Here is a 26,468-nt window from a genome sequence, read left to right as displayed (position 1 = left end):
ATAGGCCTACCACTTCCTGTCTTTCTGATCTTGAGAAAATTCCCGTTACCAGCTAGTTTTGTCAGTTGGAAAACAGGAATAAAATTCCTCACATTGTAAAGAGTGGTATTAGAATGGAGAAACAGACTAGACAACTGAAATCCTGCTTCTAGCAGTTTCTAGCTGTTTGCTGAAAGAAGTAAAAACCTCGGTCTTTGGAAAAATGTGATTGCTGTAGAATTCTCTTTGAGGATTGACAAAACAGGTATGAAACACTTAGAGCAAGCACATAGTACCCACCAGTGATCAGCAGCTGTTACTGTGTTCATTACAACATCATTATCACAATTATCACCATGAATCAGGAAGAACATTGCAAGTAGTACTCCTTTGCAGTCTATTTATTTTCCCATCTTTCTTCCATCTGCTTAAAAAAATAAAATTCCAAACCAGGAGCTAGAGGGCTCTTACCTATAATCCAAGAAAGAAAGAAAGAAAGAAAGAAAGAAAGAAAGAAAGAAAGAAAGAAAGAAAGAAAGAAAGAAAGAAAGAAAGAAAGAAAGAAAGAAAGAAAGAAAGAAAAGAAAGAAAGAAAGAGAGAGAGAGAGAGAGAGAGAGAGAGAGAGAGAGAAAGAAAGAAAGAAAGAAAGAAAGAAAGAGAAAGAAAGAAAGAAAGAAAGAAAGAAAGAAAGAAAGAAAGAAAGAAAGAAAGAAAGAAAGAAAGAAAGAAAGAGAAAGAAAGGAAGAAAGGAAGGAAGGAAGGAAGGAAGGAAGGAAGGAAGAAAGAAAGAAAGAAAGAAAGAAAGAAAGAAAGAAAGAAAGAAAGAAAGAAAGAAAGAAAGAAAGAAAAAGGAAGAAAGCAAGCAAGCTGGGTGCTATGGCATGCAACTGTAATCCTAGCTACTCTAGAGACTGGGATCTGAGGATTGCAGTTAGAAGCCAGGCCAGGCAGGAAAGTCCATGAGACTTTTATCTCCAATTAACCAACATAAAACCAGAAGTGGCACTGTGGCTCAAAGTAATGGAATGCTAGATTTGAGAGAGAAAAAAAACCTCAGGGACAATCCCCAGGCTCTGAGTTGAAGCCCCACAACCAACAAAAATGTAAAATGAAATAAATAAGCAAGCAAGCTAAGGGACAGCACTCCAGCCCTGAGTTCAAGCCTCAGGACTTGGGGGAAAAAAATCCTTGCCTACTCTCACTCTGAATAAATAGTACAAATGGTAAGAAAGTTGGCTTCTATTTTAAAAAAAGACAAAGCTTACCTCCTAATATTTTTTCCCCTCAGTGATTTTAAAACCAGGCAAAAAGGTAAGACAATATGTCCATGGTGCCATCATTCACATTTCTAAACAAGCATTTATCACAGTGAAAGAAAAAATAACTATTTACATAGGGAAGAATTACATACATGAGAAATGAATAGATTACAACTATGTACAACTCCATGACTAAATCTCTCACACGTAATGTTGAGTGAAAGTACCCAGAGGACATCTTGAATGGCTCTATTTACTTATGATGTGGCTATCTGTCTTCTCTTCCACTCCTTCCTCTCTCAATTTCCCCCATAATCCATGAACTTGATAAGACTATAATATACTTTAACTTGAACAAAGGTTACTGCTTCATTTTTTACTGACTTTTAGGGTATATTGGTGAAAGAAGTCACAGCTGCCACTAATCCTATCTTCTAGTTCCTGAAAGAGAACAAACTGTATAAATCTTGTGGTAGGAAAGAAATCATCAACTCCAAAATGGTCAAAAGAGAATGGTTTTCTAGTCCCAGGTCTGTTTTCTTGTTTATTAAATACCTTGTAAGAACTCAGGAAACCCACTCTTTGATGCAGTTTCTTTATCTGCAAGATATTAATAATGATATTTCACAGCCACCTACCTGGGGTGTATACACAGATGATAAGGTTACCAGTGTATCTTAAGCACATTTCCATCCAAAAACAAAGTTGATAACTCATTAAAGAATTCATTTTCCTGACCTATTTCTGTGACTCCCTTGCATTAACTACTTGCACTTTTTTTTAAATCCTGAAAAATGGCTAACAAAGCACAAAATTGGGGCTTTGGAAAGTGTTCTGAGATGATGCCACAACTCCTCAAAGTAGTTTATGAACACATGGCTGATTCATTCCATTCTAGTTGGTCTTAGGCACTGTCTATATGTTATCTTAAAATGCATGCAATTATCTTCTTTGCCATCCTGGCAGAGGCTTGAAAAAAAGATCAGTGCTCCACCCCCACGGTTCCCCCAACTGAATTTTATAATGCAGCAAAGTCATATCCCAGGCTTTCTATTGTAGAAAAGAAGATGCTTGAAAGCCATTCATAGAAATGCCATGGCTGTTATAATGACCTTTGTAACAAAAGGAGTGAATCTAGTGGCATTTTGGAGCTTTCTTGTATTCTAATTGAATATTTCATTTCCTTTAAAAAAAATGACCTTTGTCTCTCTACTGTACCCAGGTTTGAACAGTTTAGAGGAATTGCAATTTCACTGAGACTTGACCTACAGAATCAGATTCAGGATTCAGGTCACTTTCCTGAGATGGACCCAAGATTTAGTGAGAGGTCAGATGTTAGCACAAAGAACAGGCTGAAACAGAGGTGCTGAACTTAGATGACTGACCTATGAGACTGGTTTCAGGGGTACCTTAAAATACATGCCTGGAAGGGAATTAAGAACCTGGGTAGTCAACCTAGAAATAGGAAAAGATCTGGTATCTAAGTCAACTAATCTGCTCAACTTGGTCCAATGAGAGTATGATCTTCGGTATACAAAAACACTTGCCATCCAACTCCAATTAGGAGACAATTTTTAACCTCTTCCACTCTGGTTACTAGCAATGATTTCCACTTCATCAGTGGTAACTGTCAACTGCTGGTGTATAGCAGCGATCTACAGTCAGAAAATTAAGCTTTGTAAGGAGGAGGCAACATGCTTGATAAGAAATGTACTCATTATCTTGCCCATGTAATTGTAACCCCTCTGTACAGTATTTTCACAATAAAAAAAAAGAAAATTAAGCTTCTTTAGCTCTTCAGTCCTACATTGAGGGCTCCATCCAATGTCCACTATGGCTTACGAATTTAGTGCAAAACGGTCCAATGATGCCTACATTGTCATTCACAGAACTCACTGGAGATTCTCTCCAGTCTGATAAGAGCAGTACACTCCACTCAAAGGAGTAGATTCCTGAGAGAAAATATTGTTCAAACACTTGTCAGAAAATAGGTGTTTTCAGAAAAAAATCTTTGTTCCCTGAAATTTAAAGTGGTCTTCATGTATCTTGAAGCCAATTCTCACAAAGATTTTAAGTGTTTTTAAAAAGTGAAGGCTCTCTATCTGTTGCCTTTAGTAAATCTATATATGTTCATTATCAAAATTGTGCATTGATATGTTTTATATCCTTACTAATGTTTTTTCAGTCAACTATCAGATAGGATATTGCAGTTGGCCATTCTGAAATTGTATTAGATGTATACAAATTTTAAAACATTGTGAAACTAAGCTCTTATCTTTATGTAGTTATGTTCTATGTCTCTAGAAATCATTCTAACTTCAAGTCCATTTTATCTGATAATATCATAATTGAATCATCTTCCTCTTGATTACTTTTCCCTGTTTTTTTATTCCATACTTTTATTTCTTATCTTTCTATCACCTTCCTTTAGGCATGCTAAGCACATTTGTCTTCTAACTGGTAGGTTCAAAACATTTTAATTTATTTATGTCACTTACATGTGTATATGTATATATAATGCATGGTTATTTCTTCTATATATATTTAGTTTGTGTATTTGTTCTATTTTTCTCTTTACTGCTTCCATGTTGTTGCTCATATTACAAGTGATTTGTAAATTTGTAAAGGAAATAAAGGATCAAGCGTGTAGGGTGCATGGTGGCTCACAATCCTAGCTACTCAGGAGACTAAGATCTGAGGATCATGGTTCCAAGCCAGCAAGAAAAAGTATGTGAAATTTGTATCTCCTATTAACCACTAAAAAAGCCACAAGTGGAGCCATGGCTCAAGTGGTAAAGCTCTAGCCTTGAACAAAACAGAGCTCAGGGGCAGCACCCAGGCCCTGAATTTCAAGCCACAGGACTAGCCCAAAACCAAACCAAACCAAATAAAAATAAACAAACAAAAAAGGAGCCAAGGGAATACAACAACATAAACAATTAATTATTATTTACAATATTATTTAAAATTATTATTAAAAATATTAGCAGTAAAAGGCGAAAGATTTATACATGAAGAGATATTGTTCAAAAAGAAATGTACCATATCTAACATATGTAACTGTTACCCCAGTGTACTTTACTTTTATAATAACAATAAAATGCATGAAAAATATATTAGCAGTAATAGCAAATATAAAGGAAAATTCGAACTCTAAAGAACAATATTCTCAATGATGCTGTAAGAAGGCTAAAAATCTTTTTAGAGTAGATCATTTATTTTTTGAAAATCAAAATTTTTCTTAAAACATTGCCCAAAATATTATTTTTATTATTCTAAACAACATTTAGAACATAAAATTCAATTTAAATTAGGTTTAAATGTAGAATTAAATATTTTTTCCTACTTTTGTTTATAGGTAGAGGGCCTTGAACTCTTGGCCTGGGCACTGTTCCCGTGCTCTACCACTTGAGCCACAGCACCACTTCTGGTTTTCTGGTGGTTAATTGGAGATAAGAGTCTCACAGACTTTCCTGCCTGGGCTGGCTTTGAGCCATGAGCCTCAGACCTCAGCCTCCTGAGTAGTTAGGAAAAGTTGCATAATTTAAAAATGAATTATCTAAAAATTGTTCTAAATGAGGAAGCATTTCCCTAATAGTCAGTGATGTGTGAAGGAATGCTTCATGGAGCCATTGGCCACTACAAGCCTTCCTTTGAGAACTGTATAATTATATCCTGTGCACTCTATTAAAATTCAGTCATTGTTCTCTGCCTATTGAGTGTCAGATGTCTTTGGGATATTAATCTTTTATCACATAGATGGCATGCAAATATTTTCTCCTATTCCCTAGGTTGAATCTTTATTAGTTAACTATTTCCTTTTCTGTGTGAGAGCCTTTTTTGTTTGTGTACTATAATCCCATTTTCCAATCTTCACATTTGCAGATTGTATTTTTAGGGTCCTATCCAAAATGTTATTGCACAGAACACTGTCATGGGACTTACGTGCTGTTCTCCCTTTAACACATAACCTCCATAGAAACAGATCATTGTTTTAAAAAAGTGCACATTGGTGTAATGTGATTGGCTTGACATTTTAACACAATGATTCCAGTAACTAAATGGGGAGATGGTAGAGATGCCAGACTAAAGGCAAGAAAGCCTTTAGGTATAAAAGAATTATATTCATAGTTGCAAGATGTGACCAAGCCTGAACTAAATCAGTGGTGCTGGGAGCAGAATGCATCATGCCAGCGTGAGATTTACATGCTGTTGTGATTCATGGTTACCAAAAACATTTGAAAAGGAAGAGTTGTATTTTATCTACCATTAGATAGAAGGAAGAGTTATTCACAACAAAATGAGTAGAAATGTTCAATGACTATGTTGTAGGATGACATGGCCCAGTAATTACTAAGTGAGAAAACAGTCTTGAGAAAAGCCAACATTTTTTGACAAAAATAGAAAGAGCCTGTGAAGATGTAGGGGAGAAATTTATAAATGCACAAATTCAAGAACTAACACATAGGACTAGATCATCAAGTCTCACTGAAACCAATCAGTGATTTTTCCCAAGATGAGATCTTACTAATAATTTGAATACAATTAAACAAGGGGAACAGGCAAAACAAAAAGTGGGCTGTAACACTGAAGGTAATACTGGGTTATATTTTTTTCCATTCAACACAAAATCTTTGTTCTACAGAAGATAAGGCTCCTACGGAATTTATGAAGATTAATTATCTCATCCGATGGGGAGCACTTAGATAACAAGAATATCTATTTTGTATTTCAAACAGTCAACTGGCTTCTGTGATGTCTTTCCAGTTTAGATCCATGATCTACAGCAATAACACACTAGGAGCATTTTCCTAAAAGCATTTCATAAGCATAGACTCTCTACCTAGTAAATGTCATTGTTTTATTTGCACAGCAGTGTGTGCATCATGTTTGCAAAAAGCAACACAGTCATCTTTTTTACTTTTCTCATAAAGGAGAGGGGAACGGTTCCTAGGCTAACTGTTGTATTCCCCTCTTTCCATGCACCTGTCAAGAAGGGGTGGGGGTGGTGATCAATTATGCTAGAAGTCATGGGAAGATTGAGTTTCTCTTTAACTGAATAATAATTAGGCTATTAGTGACTGCAAAAATATGTTTTATGTAATTGATTGAGAAAATTTACCAGACAAGTGGGAAAAAATACAGAAGTACAGATGAATTTTTAAGTATTTATTGAGACGACAGAAACACAAAAACAAAAGTGCAAACAAGCAGAGCTGATGGCACATGCCTGTAATCCTAGCTAGTCAGGAGGCTGAGATCTGAGGCTCTCAGTTCTAAGCCAGCCCAGGCAGGAAAGTCCATGAGACTCTTATCTCCAATTAATCACCAAAAAACCCACAAGTGGCGCGCTGTAGCTCAAGTGGTAGAGCACTAGCCTTGAGCTGAAGAGCTGGGGTACAGTGCTCAAGCCCAGAGTTCAAGCCCCACTACCAGCAACAAGAATAAAAGTACAAACAATATTTAAAAGAGGGTTATATTTAAGTTTACTCATACATTAAAAATTTAGTGGCATCAAGTGATAAAAGGATAAGAAAAAATGAATAAATACAAAAATACCTTGCATAAAAGGTTACTCAAATACTTGGTAAATGAATAAATGAACTGAGTAACCACAGCAAGCTCAATTTTTGTCTATTGTTTGACAATATCCACTTAATTATAAAATTTATTACCCTAGGCATTAGCAAAAAGTTATAAAATATAGCATGTGAAGAGTAAAACAAATTATGATTGACTTACAGATATGGCAATCAAATCGCAGAAAATTTCTGAGCTCTGCATAGCTCAGTCTTCCTGTCACATCCTTGTCATTTTAATGCTTGTCAGAACCTTGCAATCTGAAATGCTATCTCATTCAGTTTGTTTACCCAGAAAGGTATTCATAGTCCTGTGCTTTATACATAGTAGACCCTCAACAAATTGTTGTGTAGTCTCTTATTTCAAATTCTCTCTAGATTTTCTAATTTACCAGTTTAATATTAAGTACTTATTTTCTGAGAAAAAGGGAAAACTAATTCAAGATAAACCATTCATTGTTAGTCTTTTTTTCGCAACCTGACTGGTGGGAAGGTGTGTCTTTCAGCTGGAACTACTTTGCTGGTGTTACTGTTTTCAAATATATAACTGAATACAGGTATGAATACTTCATTTGGTCAAGAAGCTAAGGGAAGATGACAATAATGGGCTGGGCTATAGTTCAGCTGGTAGACTACTCATCTAACATCCACAAAGTCTGGCTCAATCTTTGTCCTGGAAAAAAACAAAATATAATAAAACCTTTCATCCATTAATTAAAGATATTATAACCATATTCTTTTCTGCCTAAATAAAGAATTGAAAAGCTTTCGTGCTTTGATTCATACTTTGTATCTCCCCAAGTCTTGAATCATTCAATATACATATTCAACAAGTGAAAATGCGGAAATAAGGTTGCTTTTTTTTGTGTCTGTAGCAGGGCTTGAACTCAGGACCTGGATGCTGTCCCTGAGCACTTTTTGCTCAAGGCTAATGTTCTACCACGTTAAGCCACCACAGAGTCATTTCCAGTTTTCTAGTGGCTAATTGGATCTAAGACCACACTAAAGCTACCAGCACGACTATGTTTATTGCAGCATTATTTACTATAGCTAAGATATGGAACCAACCCAGATGCCCCTCAGTAGATGAATGGATCAAGAAAATGTGGTATATATACACAATGAATTCTATGCCTCCCTCAGAAAGAATGAAATTGCCCCATTTGTTAGGAAATGGAAAGGCTTGGAAAAAATTACATTAAGTGAAGTAAGCCAGGCCCAAATAAACATAGGTCCCATGGTTTCTCTTATTTGCGATATCTAGTATGTGTCTGAGTCAAGCAGAAAAGGTCAGGTAAGGTGATGTTAGGGAAATGAACCCTAAGATATGTATTCAATTTCTTTTCTTTCATGCGATTGTTTCTAACACATTTATAAGATTATTTCTTTGTTGCTTTGTATGTCCCTCCCCCACGGTATAACCCCTGCTTTCACTGTATTTGATGTCGGTATAATTTGTGGAGGGGAAGGAAAAACAAATTATTTAAGTAGGGATACAGGTGGACCCATTGCAACAATGAGATGTACAAGTCGTTATGTGGAAAGCGAACTTTACAACTTTGGTTGGGGAGGGGTGAGGGGGTACTGGGGGAGCAGGGAGGATTGGCGGGGGAGGATGGGAAGGGATGGGGAGGGGAAACAAAGGAGGAGTCTACAATGCTTGATAAGAAATGTACTCATTATCTTGCCCATGTAATTGTAACCCCTCTGTACAGTATTTTCACAAAAAAAAAAAAAAAAAAAATCTCTTGCAGTTGAAAAAAAAAAAAAAAAAAAGAGTCTCACAGGTTTCCCTGCCCAGGCCATTTTGAATCTCAGTCCTCAGATATCAGCCTCTTGAGTAGCTAGCATTACAGGCCTGAGCCTCTGGTGCCCAGCTAGAAATAAAGCTTTTGAAAAGAGAATTTTCTATACCATATCTTTCCTTGAGCATGCTTCCTTTTCCTTTTCATGAAATATAAAAAAATGAAATATTGCACAAAAGGTTCAGTTTCATGCTAGTCGAGTTATATTCAGAAAAGTTTGTTTTCTTACACATTAAACTATAATGTATAACTATAATTCTTATATGTTTCTGGAAAAGGATTAGAGACATCCTGGTCTATATTAATTCTAGCTCAGGAATCACAGGACTAATTGAAATGAAGTTATTTTGAGTGGGGTTGTATATTCTATGATTTGCTAAAATTAGGTTCAAAAGCAATTCAGCCATATACTTATTCATATATATATATATATATATATATATATATATTAATGCCATGTACATGGAAAGAGTGAATGAGGCAAGGAATTTTTGAAATGTTCTTATGATTCCATTTAATTTTGATTCCTTCCTCCAATGTGAAATAAGATAATGTAGATGTTAAATATTGCCAATAATAAAATGCAAAATGATTGAGGTAATTTAATACTATTTATTTATTTGACTGGAATGAATTGCATTTCTTTTTATTTGAGCTCTAAGTTAGAAAACATGACCTAAATGTGCATTTTAAGATGTTTTGCACTGATGCTAAGACACATAGCATCAGGAAATAAAGAGCTTTAACAGTCAAGTTTCTTGTAACTCTACAACTTAGGCTAAGTTATTTAGCTTTACTCATACTCTATTCCCTGATCAGCCAATGAAGAAATTTGCCAACAGCTCCCATGTTTTTGTCTCTCAAGACTGAGTCAAGGGTAAGTTGATGAGTCTCTGGAGTTTCTAAACATAACTTTTCCTCCAATATGTTATAGGACAACCTATTTAAGCAACAAATAAATACTGGACTTTGCTGATGGTATTTCTCTGGTGTTAGTGTTAACATGTCCCTTTGTCCCTGAAAACTGCTAGCCTGATGTAAACTTGATCAAATTGATCAAATTCAGACCTAAAGTTCTCAGCATAAATATTTTGCAAGGTAGTATTGTGTTCTACTAGCAACACATATCGTTTGGCCACTTTGGTACTGTTCACAGCCACTGATAATCACTGCAGAGATTCATAATTTCCACAAGGTTTTCTAAGTTTTCTCCATCAAATCATACGGTGACATTGAAATAAAGTGTGATCAATTTGATGCAACTTTACTTCTACTTCTTCCACAGAAATGAACTGGGCATACCTACAGATTTTGCATGAGCATTTTATTTATTTTTTAAAATATGGTTTTTATTGTAAAAGTACAGATAGGAAATGTACTCATTACCTTGCCCATGTAATTGTAACCCCTCTGTACAATATTTTTTTTAAAAAAAGACAGTAAAAAATACTGTACAGAGGGGTTACAGTTACATGAGCAAGGTTGCATGAGCATTTTAAAATCAAAGTATTTACAAGTATATAAAAGATACAGAAAGGCAGGTAAGAAAGTTAAACTGTAAGTGATGCTCAAAATTTTTTTAAACTTTGGTTTGTTGTAGCCATGGCAAGTATCCTCATCTGGTGGTTTTCACTCTAAATAAGAATATATAAGAAGAACAAATTCAGCATTCCCAAATGCCTTACGAAATGCAGTCTGTTAGCCTTTCCACGAAAGACTTGAAAAAATATTTCTTACAGTAGTGCAAAAATGAGTGACAATTTCCATCTTCAATACTAACAGGAAGGAAGAAATATTTTACCAAATTCAGCAATAAGTATAATGAGAAGACCCCCTTCCAGTTAAGCTGCACCAGAGCAATTTTCCAGAGGACAGAGCATGTAGAGATGAAGTGATATTCCCCTGGAATGGAGTTCACACACCGGGTGAAAGAGGAGCCTCATTATAAGCTTCCTGAGTTACCACACCAGAGACACATGTACCTGCCCTGGAGAGAAATGTGGTCGAGCTGAGCCACAGCGTAAGTAGCTAAGCCAGGAGAGTGAGTAGAAGGAAGTTTCTGCAGTCATCATCCAAAGCTATTTCTGCACCATATAATTGCATCTGATTCTTTTCTTAGACAATGCCTATGTGATCTTTTGGCATAGACATGGCACATTCAACAAAGCCTCAGAAGGAGCGGTTTCAACTGTAACTGAAAGTAAGTCCATATCTGAAGTACAAGGCACCGAAATGAGCAATTAGAGATCAAATAGAAAATATATATGTGTAGATATAGATGTCTATATCTACACACACACACACACACACACACACACACACACACACACACACATAGAGAGAGAGAGAGAGAAGGAGGGAGAGGAAGAGGGAGAAGGAGTACATGTTAAGTATCAACAAGGAAATCATAGAAATTTTTACCAGGAAAATTCTAACAAGGTATTTTGTGTTCCAAAAGGAAATATGTAACTCTGAATACATTTCTTCATAAAAAGTTTCATACAATGGGGAAGTTTCTAAGCATACTAGGACTTAACAATCTTAAGGTGGGTATCAGTGGCTCATGCCTGTGATCTTAAGTTGTCATGTCCAAAACGAGCTTTATAACATCGGTGCGGGGGGGGGGGGGGGGGAGAAGGATTGGGATTGGGGGGGGAGCGGGGAGGCTGGGAAGGGATGTGAAGGGTAAACCAAAGGAGGAGGCTGCAATGCTTGCTAAGAAATGTACGCATTATCCTGCCCATGTAAGTGTAACCCCTCTGTACAGTATGTTCACAAATAAAATTAAATTAAATTTAAAAAAAAAGCCAGCTTGGGCAAAAAAAAAAAACTTCCATGACACTCTTTTCTCCAATTAACCACCAGAAAACTGGAAGTGGCACTGTGGCTCAAAGTGGTAGAGTGCTAGTCTTGAGCAATAGAGCTCAGCAACAGCACCCAAGCCTTAATTTCAACTCTCATGACCAACAGAAAAAAAAAATCATATTAAGTGAAGTTACCCAGTCCCAAAGAAATTTAGGTCCCATGGTTTTCCCTTATTTGCAATAATTAGTATCCATATAGGATAATCTTATCAGATGAGCTGAAAAACTCAAAAACCATGTACAAATGACCATATAAGTTGATGCTAAGCGAAATGAACCCCAAGATATGGACACAAGAGGTCTGTCTTTATTGTTACTGTTTTACATGTACCATGTGATTTTATTATTTTTGGTGTTTCCTTTGTATGTTCTTTCCCCTATGGCATATCCCGTGTTGTCACTGTACTTGATTTTGATATCCTGCATCTTGTATATTATCCTGCATCTTGTATATACATATGTCTAATCTGGGGAGAGGAAGGGGAATAACAAAACACTGAAATAAGGACACAGGATGACCCATTGCAATGAAGATACCCACAGGACAGTATATTAGAAACAAACTTTACACCTTCTGGCAGCGAGGGGGGGAGGGAGAAAAAAGGTGTGGGAGGTGGGGGAGGAAAGGGATAATGAGACAACAACAAGGAAGGGAAGGGGTAACAATGATTGACAAGTCATGTACTCATTGCCTTACTCATGCAACTGTAACCCCTCTGTACAGCATCTTAACAATAAAATAAAAATTAAAAAAATCTTGAGATAACTATTCCTTTCACCATTCATCCTTTCCTTCATTCTTTTATTCATCAAAAATTTGAGCTTCTATGTCTAAACACTGGCCATCCGGAAGTAATATCAATTCCTAGTCACCTGACTAGTAAGATAATCCAGTAGTGTACACTGTCAAGTACAATTATGGATCCCACTTATTATACTTCCATAAAAATGTGCTATAATACAAATAATAAAAAATATTTTATAAATATCTTAATAATTTAAAAAGTCACTCTTAATAAAGTATTTATTAATAGTTATCTACAAATTATCCCCTAGATAACAATGATTACCTGAAACTTCTTCTCTAGATTGCTTTGGCGGCAAGGAAGATTTGCAAGCCACTTAAGATTTGGTGAGAAGAGAATTAATAAATTTTATGAAAGGATTGTTAAATATTCCCATTTCTGAATGGAACGAATGAGAGAATTTCTTCTTGATTCTCATTGGACCTCTTACTTGTACTCGGGACCCACTCTGGTAACAACAAACATTTTGTATCTCATTTCTTAAATTTAATTTAAAACTTTCCAGTTGAGTAAGGCAAAATATTTGTTTTCATCTGATTTGGAGCAATGATGAGCATGAAGTGGAACATTGCTCTAAAGAGTGACTTATTTCTTTATCTTTTCATGTAAACAGTCCCTTTCAATTTTCAGTGTCCATTGTACTAGGTCTAGACTCTTTGGCAAGACCTGAGGTTTTAAATCTTGTGTTCACACACTGCCAATAGTTCTTATCTTTTCCAATTTTGCTTCTAATTTGTGTGACTTTCTAGCTCTCTTACACTCACCAATTTGCCTCAAGAGCATGTCTACTCTCTGAGAAGGTTTTGTAACAAGAATACCATTCTGACATGTTGAAAGGGATGACATTGAGCCAAATGCATTGAATCCATAAACTGCTTTGTTAAATGGCAACTCCTTTGTTCAACTACTTAAAGATAATTAAAACAACATAAACATGGTTGTGCCAAAAAGAAGAATACAAAAGAATAATGGGGTAATAAACTCTACATCTGAAAAACAAGAATAAACTATCAAATCCTTTCAGGGAAAAAAATCTCCACTGTACTCTGTTTTCTCATCTGGAACTCGAGTGTATCTTAAATGTAATTATAGTGTAAAATTGTTACAATTTATTATTTTGTAGTAAGTTAAGCTAATTGCAGTTGGTTTTGAATGAAATTTGTTACAAGTCATTGCATCATACAGCCAGGGAATGAGTTCGGATATTAAGAGATGCCTGTTTGTCAAGTCAGGTACCTGAGGGGTCTGTTAGAATCAAACCTGCTTACATCTTGATTTTGGACTTCCAGCCCCCAAACTTGCAGCTGTTGAAAACAGCCAATGGTCTGTAATTCTAGTTCCTCAGGATCAGGAAGCTGAGATCTGAGGACTGCAGTTCCAATCCAGCCCAGGCAGAAAAGTTTTTAAGACTCTTATATCTAGTTAATCAGCAAAATGCCAGAAGTGGAGTTGTGGCTCAAGGGGTAGTATACAACTTTGGCCAAAGAAACTAAGAATACTACTCAGGCCCTGAGTTCAAGTCCCAGTAGTAGCACAAAAAAAATCTGAGAAAATAAATTTTGATAGTTTGAGCCATTAAATTTATAGTACTGTGTTATGGCAGCTCTAGCAAACTGATACAATTGCTATTAATATTTTTGACTGGTGTTAAAACAATGTCTGGATATTAATAAAACACCTATTACACCAGAACATTTTTAATTAGATTAAATTGGGGGGGGAGGGTAATTGGGGATTTAACTTGGGTCCTTGAGTTTGCATAAGCAAGTGCTCTACCACTTAAGTCACATCCTTCATTCTTCTTACTTGTGGTTTGTATATATCTCCAAGGTAGATAGGATTACATTTGTGTAACATCATGTATGGCTTGTGTTTGACATGGGGTCTCACTTTTCCCTGGGCTGGATTCAAACTACAACCTTTTAACTCAAATCTTCTATGTCTAGCTCCTGAGCAGCTGGTGTTACAAGAGTACACCACCATTCTTGGCCCCAAAGCCAATTGTGTGTGTGTGTGTGTGTGTGTGTGTGTGTGTGTGTGTGTGTGTGTGTGTGTGTGTGTGTGTGTGTGTGTGTGTGTGTGTGTGTGCACTCATGGGGTAAGGGGGTAATGTGTGTGCCAGTCCTCAGGCTTGAACTCAGGGTCAAGGTGCTATTCCCAAGCAATGCTAGAACTCTACCATTTGAGCCACAGCTTCACTTCTGGCTTTAGTTAGGATTACAGGCAATAGCCACTGGCACCCAGCTTCCAAAGCAAATTTTTAATGAGACCCCTTTATTATAAATCTAATTATCCTAAAAAGAAGAAAGTTATCTTAATGGAGAAAAGGGACAATTTCCTTTATAAATAAAAAATATTTCTTTGATAACCAAGTCTCAGAACAGATGGCGTTTACTAAACACAAGTGGTAGTTAGTAACTGCATAATCTTGAAACTTTAATCTCTTAATAGATCTTTGGATATATGTGCTAATTCTAACAGCTTTCAGAACAGGCAATTATTTTCTCAATGAGCCCAAAACAAAAGGCTATTTCTAAGGTGATAAGATCATGTTAACATTTTAAATGAGCTCCCAAATGTTTGCAGTCTGTCCTTTGCTTATTCAGGCACTAAACCATCAATCTTCCAATCAATAGGCTTTTAACATAAGCCTATAAGCTGTCACTAGATAATTAAGTGGTACGTTAAAAATAACAAAAGGTTCCCGTTCAAAACAGATTGTACAATCAAAGTTTTATTCTCCTCTAGAATATAATAACTCATTGTAATGATGAAAAAGACTATTATGGTTGTTTGGAGGACACAATATGAGGGAGCATGAACATTTACCTCTGTGTAGAGAAAAATCAGAGATGCCGCTGGAGAAAACCCATGCAGGAATTGAGTCAATAGCTTTTTCTCTCAGCTCATTTCCATCTTCAGATGATATGAAGCCTCTTCACGGTCTCAGCTGCTCTGAAGGTCATGTGCCTCAGAGACTTTCACCTGAGTGCTATCTTCTCCAAGGCTCCTAATCCCTAGTAAAAGAAAAATGTGTTGATAATTTTGTTGGCTAATGTAAACTCTGTGGTTCATTATGATTATTTATTTATTCTAAATATTTACCTCCATATCAATTATGCATTTATAATTTTGTAAGCTACAATATTACCTGACAAAGTACATAGCACTCCCACTTAGAGACACTCATCTTTCTCTACAAGAGAGTAAGCCTACTGATATTTAGTGAATATAAGCTCAGGATGTGGCTAAATCTTATAATGCACAGAGCAACCCCTTGTAATTCCCAATTACCAAGCCCCCAATGTTAGGTATGCCCAAGTTGGGAGACCTGATAATAAATAATCATTATCTCAGAATTGAGTGGTGGTAAGCCAAGGTTTAGAGATAAGTATGTCTAATCACAAAGCTCATTATCTTTTTACCACACTGTTCTGATTATAATTGTAGTCTTCTCTGAAAACAGAAGCCAGAAGTTCCAATAAAGTGGAATAGGTAGTTCCAAATGCCTGAATGGTATATCATTGGTCAATCACTGGTCTTCAAACTACTAAAAGTAGTTTGAAAGGAAAGGAAATAAATGCTCAAATTATATACATGTATAGATACAGTCTGGATAGAAACACTGCTTAAACACTGCCATTGGTTAACTTGTTGTCTACAAAGCAGTCAGAAATTCCTTTAGAAACTTAGATCTGAATATGTCACTATTGTTTGTCATCACCCCTTCAAGCTACAACCCCACAGTTGTATCTTAAATCACACACTAACTTCTTAAGACAACATACAACATTTCCAACATGACATACCAAGTTGTCTTGGATATACCTCTGTCTTTCTGCCAGAAACATCTGCCATACCTTTCTCTTTCACCTTGGAACTGCGGGCACTGAGCAGTCTTTGAGTTCTTTGTCATAGTCATGTTACTTTATGTTATTTTCCATGACAAGGACATGTGATCTCCTTAGATCAGTGCATTTCTCTCTCCTGCTTCTTTTTCATCTGAAGCATCTGGCCTCTTTGAATAGACTACATTTCCATTGTACCTTTTCATACCACTACAGTAATTTCTTTGGGGAACTTAGCACAACTACAGTTTAATATTGAGATGATAGATAGATCATTGTTTTATAGAATCAGTTATACTGTAAACTTCATAAGATCAAAGTATGTTCAGTTTTGTCTGAAAAGCATCAGATCCCAAGAGTCTAACTTCAGCATCTCTCAGAGAAGCTGGCATTCAGTGGGCTTTAACAGATATTTGTGGAACTACTTGTTATAGAAATAAGCACATAAATGCTTGAATAACTGAACACAGGGTAGTAGACTCGGGATGAATGCAGCCTAAATGCTCAGTATAACAGAAACTCTGGATAAAGTCTGACACCAGCTAAGGCAGAGTCAATTTGATATTATGCAACCAGATAAGAATGTGCAATGATGGTCAAAAACTATTGGGAAAACAATGACATGAAACTTCTAATCTGGACTTTAATTCAAACCAAACATTTTTCCCAAGTGGAATATTTTAAATATGAAAGGATCTTTACTTGTGAAGGTAAGCATGTTAAATTTGATACAGATTATTCCACTGATCCAGTTGCATGTGGAAAAAGATTATAGCCTTCTCTAAGAGAGCCAATTCACCTCCAAGGAGACATATCTTGGTCCAGCAGAAGAAACAGGACTCTTGCCATCACAAACTGCCTCTAAGCGATCCAGAGGTGTTCACCATACTTCAAGTTGTATGAAGTCCTAGATTCAAGCCACACAGTGAGACTCTCCCAGTCCCTTTATGATGAGAAAAACAGGAGATCAAGAAAAGCAATGTTAACCGCCAATCTCACATAACACCTTATCTGTCTTGGTGAACTCTTAAGTTCAAATACAGGAACCTGCTCTCTCGAAATGACATGCAAAACTCAATGCTAGATTCTAGATTTGAAACATCATTTGCACTGACTTCCAAACCTTTGTCTTTGCCTTATTCTAAAGTGCATTCTTCAAATTTCAGGTTATCATATCTTTAAATGACCTTTCTAAAGCTGCCAGATATGGTCTTTCAAAAATGTTAGATAGTGAATGCAAAGCTATCCTTTGACTTAGGTGAGTATGCTAACATAAGCAAGAGTTAATTATTTTAGCTACAGATTTATTTTAACAACCATAACTCAACAAGCTAGAGTTCACTTTAACTCTTTTGTTTCTGTGGTGACATTTTTCCATCTATTTACTATTTTGTTACCAATAAATAGACCAAAAAAACCTTAAACTAGTTTGGCTTTCCCTAGCTTTCTCCAAAACAGATAAGGCAAGCTTAAAAAATGACCTTGTATGTCAAATGATGTGACCCTAAACAAAGCACCAGCCCTCTGGAACAATGAGATGCTGAAAGTAGAAATGTTCATTGTTTTGCATCACAAGCAGGCTCATTACACATTTTGCAACAAAATAAAACAAAGTACTGACCCCTCTTGACCTGACTTGCACTTCCTCTTAGGGCAGGAAAAGGCAAATTGACTCTTTCTTCCAAAGTAATAACAGCAATGACAACATAATTGGTATCCAAGTGGCACCTTTCACAGGGACTGCTATAAAGCTCCTCATCAAAGGCCAACCCACCATGAAAAGATCCAAGTTTAGCACTAGACTTGGCTGAGTATAAAGTATTTTTGAAGTGCTGAGATCTTCCAGTGATCTTGGTCTTTTACTGTCCCATGTCTTCTTGAATAAAGAACCGGTAGTTCTTTAAGAACTATTATTAAAACAAATACCATTAGCCAGAAAGTGAAGTTGAAAGATAGATATTATTTATCACTGACTGTGTCCTCAACATGTTTTTGTATCTTGTTTGCACTGGGATGTAAAATACATACAATAAATGGCACAAAGTCTGTCATTCAGTAACCAAGTTTGCTAGACATTTAGTATCTAACTCAATCTTCACAACAACCCTGTGCTACAGTAATAGTATTTTTTCAGGGTTGCTTCCCTCCCTCCCTCCCTTTCTTCCTTCCTTCCTTCCTTCCTTCCTTCCTTCCCTCCTTCCTTCCTTCCTTCCTTCCTTTCTTCCCTTCCTTCCTTCCTTCCTTCCTTTCTTCCCTTCCTTCCTTCCTTCCTTCCTTCCTTCCTTCCTTCCTTCCTTCCTTCCTTTCTTTCTTCCCTTCCTTCCTTCCTTCTTTCTTTCTTTTTTTCTCTTTCTTTTCTTTCTTTCTGTCTTTCTCTCTCTCTCTCTCTCTCTCTCTCTCTCTCTCTCTCTCTCTCTCTCTCTCTCTCTCTCTCTCTCTTTCTTTCTTTCTGTTGTGGGGCTTGAAATCAAGGCCTGAGGCCTGATCCTGAGCTATTTTTCTCAAGTCTAGTGTTCTACCACTATAAGCTTCCAGCATTCCAGAGCTATCAAAAACCTGAGTTCCATTTCCCATTATGAGTGACTAATTGGAGAAAAAAGTCTCACAAGGACTTTCCTGCCTAGGCTGGCTTTAAACCATGATCCTCAGATCTCAGCCTCCTGAGTTGCTAGAATTACAGGTGTGAAGTATCAGCACCTGGCATTATATCATTTTATAGATTGTAGGATTAAGACTCAAAGAGGTCTTTCAGTCACATCCATAGGACCAGAAAATGGTGAGACAAGATTTACACTCTACTGTGAATTGTTTCCTTCCATGAAATCTCCAAATATGCAATCCATCCTGGCAGGGTCATATAATACCATGGCTAGCTAACCTACCCACAAGCATAATGAAATACATGGTTCAATAAATCTGCTTTTCCATTCAGATACATTTATTGGCCTCTGTTCATTTAGGTCAATTTCAGTCTTCCCTTTTAGAACTATGACTCTCATTACAATCAGGTAAACAAGGAATGAGATTAATTCTCCTGATGATGAGAAGAACACTATAAGTTGGACACCCTCTTCAAAGAGGTTACTCAGAGAAGACATTCTGGCAGGCTCTATGATTTCTATGTTCAGGAATTATGAGAGCAAACAGAGAAGAGAAATTTGTTTCATCTCCTCTGAAAAACAGGTGGTAAGTGTGGTTAAAGACATATTCAGCACTGGAGTGTGACTGGGCCTTCTGTACATATTGCTTTTGGCTTCTGAGTATGGCATATTGGAAGCCAACTGAAGAACCAAAACAAAGACACTCAACAGCCAACTTCTATCAATGTGACCACGATGCAGGTGGCCTGGCAACATGACTGTAGATGCTCCATATTGGCAAGGAACAACACAAGAAGAGAAACGGTCCAAAGTATAAAAGCATGCCAAAACAAATCACAATGTCAACCCCACGATTCAAAGCAACCTTACATATACAAATGAATAAAACTTTACAGGAATTTACCTGGACTTTCATCAAAGATGCAGGAAAGAAATACAGCAATATAAATAATGAAGTTGATAAGCCGTTATTAACGAAATAAAATCAGCAAGAAATGGGTAGTTTTCCAACTAAGGTTCTAAGGGCACATTGAGCCCATGTCTCTTAACTTAGTGGGTTTCAAACTGTGGTCACACCACCCCCATTATCACTGGCAATACCTAGGAATATATTAGGAATGTATTTTCAATCCCTTCTCCAGACCAACAGATTGAGAAACTTAATCATCATCCCTAGTTTGTACATTAAAAATTTACACTGATTGGTTAAGTATAATGATTTCAAAGTCAATTAAGTAATAGAATTTGATTAAAATTGGTTCTGTTACAGGTTGTACTCTCAACATTATCGACTAATTTTGAATATAAACAAAATGGTGATTTTTCTATGATGTTGGCCATTAGACCAGATTTTCTAAAGAGTACTTTCCTAGTCACAAACTGATGAAAATGATTCCATGATCTCACTGACTCTGGAGATTGGAGCATCTGATCATGCACCTTGAAAAGCCAAATCTGCCAATTATGTTGAACTTCCTCAATGTTATTAGTTTTTTGATCAAGGCTTCCTTCCTTTTTATAATGAGCACATTAGCATTTCCTGCTCAGGCGATGTAATGTGGATCACTAAGAAGAGATTTGCAGATTCTTTACTACATTTGTAGTTATGTTTCCTATTATGTCTCTTTTCTGGGCTGAGATGACTGAGGTACTCAGGCTGGGTATTAGATGAAAGTCACTGTAGAGCCATTGTATGGATTTACAAATCCAGCCATGGAAATTTTACATGTTTTGTTTTATTATCCACAATAAAGTTTATACTTTGATACTACTCACATCTGGGGTCCAGTTAACTTTGTTGTATCTTGTCCATTGAAGAATGCCAACAGTACTCGCCATATAACATGGCTGTTAGAAATTTTAAAAAATGCCTCGATATAGTGCCAAATCCCCCAATGTGCAACCTATGGACCTGCTTTTCAGCCATGTACTGGAACGTTATCTCAATAGGACTGAGAGATAATTGGGTTATTCTACCCAGGTATCAGGGAAACAGTCAATGGAGATTTTTGCTAAGTGGACTTTTACAATTCCCATTTGACACATAATTAATCTTGACAAAGAGCATATTTACCTGCAAGAAGCAAATCTGTGAACTGGGACAAGCAATTTAATAATTTAGGTAAAACAAAATTCAAGTATGACTGGTGACTTTCTTTGCCTTGTAATTTTCTTAATTTACCCATACTAATTGTTAATCCTAGCATGACATAAGCCACCTGAAAAATTCTTAACAACTCTCATTAAAATAACTTCATTTATTCACTTATGTATTTAGTTTTATCAATCATGGTTCTTGAACTTTGGTCCTGGGCACTGTTACTGAGCTTTTTCACTCAAGGCTAGCACTCTGCTACTTTGAGCCACAAATCCATTTCCAGTTTTCTGGTGGTTAATCTGAGATAAATCTTATGGACTTTTGCCTGTCTGGCACTGTCTTTGAACTGCAATCTTCAACTCTCAGCCTCCTGAGTAGCTAGGTTGATAGGCATGAGTCACTGGCACCTGGCTTACTTTCTATTTTTTAATAATTTATTATAAACATAACTAATAACCCCACTATTCTCAGACATAACTTTTAAGGTAGTCAATATTCTACTCTTAAAATTTTTTTTTGGTGGGGGTCTGGTCGTGGGGCCTGAACTCTGGGCCTGGGCGCTGTTCCTCAGCTCTTCAGCTCAAGGTTAGCACTCTCCCACTTGAGCCACAGCGCCACTTCCGGCTTTTTTCTTTTTGTTTATGTGGTACTGAGGAATCGAACCCAGGACCTCATGCATGCAAGGCAAGCGCTCTACCACTGAGCCACCTTCCCAGCCCCTCTTAAAGTATTTTTAACCTGGACTCTAGTGCTTATACTTATAATCCTAGCTACCTAAGAAATGGAGACCAGGATGATTATGGTTCGAAGCTAATCCATGTAGAAAAGTCTAAGACATCTTATGTCCAGCTAACCAACAAAATGTCGGAATGTAGGCATGACTCAAGTGGTAAAGCACCAAGTGTGAGGCATAAAATCAAATAGGAGTATCCTGAGTTTAGCCCTGGTATACACACACACACATACACACACACATTTTATATGCTTATTAATGTGTGCCCATTCATATCTTAATGAATAAATGAATGCATATTCGTCAGCCACTCCAGCTGAGTCTTGGGCTTTATAAATAAAAGAAGTTGATAACTCTCCTACTTACTTTAATTCAACTATGTCCCCTTTAGGAAACAGAATTGGGTTGCAAAGGATCCCTGAGGTCAAGAGATGAAATTTTAGCCAGGAAGAAGAAGGTGAAAGAGTGTCCAACTGATGAGTGTCTGCTTCTAGGTGCTAAGAATTAGATAGCCTATGAATCCAGAATCATTGGAATATTTGTAAGCCATCCATATGGCTGGAATAATCAGGATATTGGCCGTGGTCACTGGAATGTGCACTGGTGATTGAGTCTAGCTTCTTACACACTAGTTTGAAAACTTGAAATGTTATAAGCTGGGTTTTTTTGTTGAGATTAATCCACATATCTGGTCCATTCTATGTGATACAAATGGTCAGATTGGCCCTAATTCAGAGTGAAGTATAGTAGAGAATATAACGAGACCAATTACTATAAATTGGCTCGTAGTATTCCAAGAGTGGAGTTTCTCAGAAGTGACCAATTTGGGCTAGAAAGTCTTAAAGTTACCAGGCTAGCTGAGCCATCATGTCTAACTTCATTCTGGCCCAGGTAATTGGATGATTCTCTAAAGTTCTTCCAAGTCTGTTTCAAACTCTGATTTCCTGATATTTATCTGGTTAGATATTTCATTCTTCATTGGAGAATGACTTTTCTACCTGGGCTGACTTTGAACCATAATTTTCCTGGTCTCATTTCACTCACTCATTTGCTGGAGAAATCACAAAAACCATACTGAGCTGAATGATGGAGGCATTTTTATTCTCTTACTTGAAAAAAACACTATAAATAATGGGTGGAATATTTATTTCACTCAGGCAGCCTCAGTTAGTTTGGGTCTTTTTTTTCCTTCTTTCTTGACATTCCAAATGGCATTCTTTTCAATCCAAAGTTTAGAGACAAGGTGGAAACCTCTTTTCTGATGAGATTCAAAACTCTATTTCACTGCTATCTGAAAGAAAAGTAAGCTCACCGAACAGACAAACAAAACCAAAAGTCAACTAATACATTGACTGTGTCCTTGTCCTTCACCTTACAATTTACTTTTCCACTGCTCTTGTTCAAATAGCTATTTAGTGGATCAAATGTTCAAATGTTAGTCTGGCCAGCACTCAAGAAAAATAAGCAATCCTTTCTTGTTGTTGTTTCTACTTTTTTGTTTTGTTCTTGGTTTTGTTTTTAATACCAAGAGGAAGCATTCCAGTGACACTGACAGAGAAGAACAGATGTCTGCAGTTTATTTTTCTTGATTGGATTTAATAGAATTTGCATAGGACCCTATTTATTTTCACTTTATCGCATTAGGGAGTCTGGATTCCTGGAGCCAACTAAAGACCAGTGCTGTCCTGGTTGATGGATGATAAAGCTGGCAGAAAAACCTGATCCTGAGAAGCGACAGAGAGTGATATTCGACTCTGTGTAGCAGATGAAGACCAATTTATACAAATGTGTTACTAGGTTCTCTAGAAAATAAGCACAGTGATCACTCTAAGATGCATTCTTTGACAATTCTGCCAAGTACTCTACATGGAATTTAATATATTTATTACTCTGTGAGTAAAATGTAGTCCTACAATTCCTTATCAGCAGCTCTGATAACCAAACAGCACATTAACAATGGTTTCTGGCAAACTTATTAAGGACAAAACTAGAACTATTATGAGCCTACAAAATCTTCATTTATTCCATTTTGTGTGAATATTCATACGCTCACTGCAGAAGTAGTACTTTGGTGATTACAGGGTGCTACATACTCTGAGAAGGAAGATGTGTAATTACCTTTCCACGTAATTTTTTTTAAAAACCTACTTAACATCTAGGAAATGCTAAATTTCAAACTCTGGTCCCAAATTGTTTGGGAAGATGATCGGGATATTATTATTATTATTATTATTATCCAAACATTAAGGGTAATGTGCAGAAGAGTTGAGCTATGTTTGGTGAAATAGGACATATTTATATGGAGTGTAAGTATAATTTAGATCTTCTTGCTCCCTCGGCCCTCTTCAGCATTTACTGGAAAGAAAATCCTTTGGTCCCAGTAGAATAGCCATATAATTTGTCTAAACTGGGTTCCTTGTGGATGATAAGAGAGTTCTAATAATAATTCCACCAAGACAAGAAGCACAAAGCAGGACAGTCTAATGCAAACTGGGACAATTTTTTTTTTTACTTATATAATATCCTTATCCCCAAAATGGGCTCCAGATAGAAGCAATCACTATCCTGTGGTAAGTTAACACTTTACTCTTACTCTGTTAATCTGCCCCCACTTCCTTGCCCCTGACACTCTTCCTAGAAGAATGGTTGATTTGTTACTGATTTTTTTTTCCTGCCTGGTGAAATCTTCTCTGTTCTTCAAGACACAGTGCCAGTGAAGCCCAGTTTAGGAAGCTTCCTTTTGATTTCTCGGTGCCTCTAATAGAGCATACTTGATGGAAATAAGCCAGTACCATGCACACCAATGAAACCCCTAGCTGAGTGGGTCCAGTGTTGGTTGGTGAACATCTAAAGTACCTGGCTCTTGTTGGTCTCTTGAAGTAGAATATTTCCTTAGATTTTTAGACTGATTTGCTGGGGCCAAAGTGCACCTGTTTTTCAGTAAGTTTCCAAAATAAAGAGGAAAAGAGCCAGTTCATGTCTGTTAATTCTGCCAGACACTGGAACTAATGCTCTTTCTCCAAGAAGAATATTTGCTGACCAAGCACATTTTACTGACCACTCTCAGGCTCTGTCTTTAACCTGATGCTACTAAATTGTGGCCCACATAAACTCCTTCAGAAATACTCCAGGTAGTTGTTAAAATTTCCTTCCCAAACCTGTTATATTAATTTGCTTTCTGGATCAGTACTTAAAACTTTACACCTCAAATAAGTTCCCATGTGAATATGAAGCCCAATATAACAAGAAAATACTGCTCGAATTAAACTAGATTAAATACTTGCTTTAATTTCTATAAAACAACCTTCTTCCCTTCATTTATTTAGTATTTGAATCATGCATTCTAAAAAATTCAAGAAGCAGAAAACAGCAGCAAACAAAAGAATTTGAAAGAAGGGACATCTGATTACATTTTCTCTTTGTTCCTTTGTCTCTTTCCTGCTTATAGCTGAAACACATACCAACACCTAACCATCACAAATGATAACCCAATAGGTAAGTAATAAGGTGGAATATAAAGGGAGCTACTTACAGTTATTTACGTATGTATTTCGTAGTTTTAACTTACTTGATCATTTTTATGACTACATAAACTACCTATAATTTATATATGTTATTCCAAGATAGCAGCTATGATCCACATGTGGTTACTGAGCCTTTGATGTGAAGCTAGTCTGAACTGAAAGCTCTATGCATATAAAATAAACCCAATATTTTAAACATTTTGTTGGGGTAGGGTGCCCAGGGGCTTGAACGCAAAGCCTAGGTGCTGTCCTGGAACCCCTGAGCTTTTGTGCTCAGAGCTATTGCTTTACCTCTTTAAGCTACAGCTCCATTTCCAGCATTGAAGATAAGAATCTCACAAGCCTTCCTGCTCCCACTGGCTTTCAACCACAATCCTCAGATCTCAGCCTTATGAGCAGCTAGGATGATAAATATGAGTCACCGGCACCTGGCTTAAAATGTTTTTCTAAGTAAAAAAGTGCATTATCTCATTGGTAATTTTTGTAGTTATTCCATATTGAAATGTTGAGGACATATCATAAATACCAACATATTGGTAAAATAAACTTTATTTATTTTTGTTGTATTCAATGTGATATATTTGAGTAAATGGTTCATATCCTTTCTATTGAGTAGTTTTGTAGTAGGTAACAGTAGTGCTAAAAAAAAAAAAAGGTTTCCATGGGGCTGGGAAGGTGGCTCAGTGGTTGAGCGCTTGCCTTGCATGCAAGAGGCCCTGGGTTCGATACCTCAGCCCACATAAGCAAAAAGAAAAAAAAAACAGAAGTGGCTCTGTGGCTCAAGTGGTAGAGCACTAGCCTTGAGCTGAAGAGCTGAGGGACAGCGCCCAGGCCCCACAACCGGACACCCCCCCCCAAAAAAAAGGTTTCCAAAGTTAAGAGAGTAGAGAACCAAAGTCCTGGAAACATAGAAACCATGAGGGCATCACTCCAATTTCTGAGAAAGATTCTATAGCCAGCATCTAAAAATGATGCCTATGGAGTTTTTTTTATTGTGAAAATACTGTACAGAGGGGTTACAATTACATGGGCAAGATAATGAGTGCATTTCTTATCAAGCATTGTTGCCTCCTCCTTTGTTTACCCTTCCCAGAAGAACTCACCCCTCTCTATATCACTAACCTGCATCACATTTCATTGTGAATAATATTTGTGTGTTTTTGCTTTTTAAAAAGTCATCTTCTTCCCATAAGCTAATTGTAAAAGTCTGAAAGAGAAGAATGCCTATTCTATCAAAGGCTGAGTAGTCAGTCAATACTTGATAAATAAATGGTGATACAATACTACCAACATATTGATGCTTGCCAGGTACCAGTAGCTCATGCTATTCAGGAGGCTAAGATATTAGAATTGAGATTCGCAGCAAGCCAGA

The 26,468-nt window shown here is 36.7% G+C and overlaps 1 long non-coding RNA gene across 5 annotated transcripts in view; it reads right to left on the bottom strand.

Annotated features, from left to right (window-relative positions):
- The window catches only part of LOC138824530 (uncharacterized), a 265,875-nt gene that overhangs the window by 180,679 nt on the left and 58,728 nt on the right, over positions 1 to 26,468 (bottom strand). For 3 of the 5 annotated variants that reach the window (XR_011371115.1, XR_011371114.1, XR_011371116.1), the window contains exons 4-5: positions 16,941 to 17,084; positions 15,123 to 15,310 (exon numbers count right to left, since the gene is read on the bottom strand). This is a non-coding gene — a long non-coding RNA (uncharacterized lncRNA). Of the gene's footprint in view, positions 1 to 15,038; positions 15,311 to 16,940; positions 17,085 to 26,468 lie in introns of those variants that run through there. The other 2 variants (XR_011371113.1, XR_011371112.1) reach the window with 1 other exon arrangement.

This window comes from Dipodomys merriami, unplaced genomic scaffold, assembly GCF_024711535.1.
Source record: "Dipodomys merriami isolate MVZ:Mamm:240054 unplaced genomic scaffold, mDipMer1.0.p SCAF_13, whole genome shotgun sequence".
NCBI classification, from domain to species: domain Eukaryota; kingdom Metazoa; phylum Chordata; class Mammalia; order Rodentia; family Heteromyidae; genus Dipodomys; species Dipodomys merriami.
This window is presented reverse-complemented; position numbering and strand designations above follow the sequence as displayed.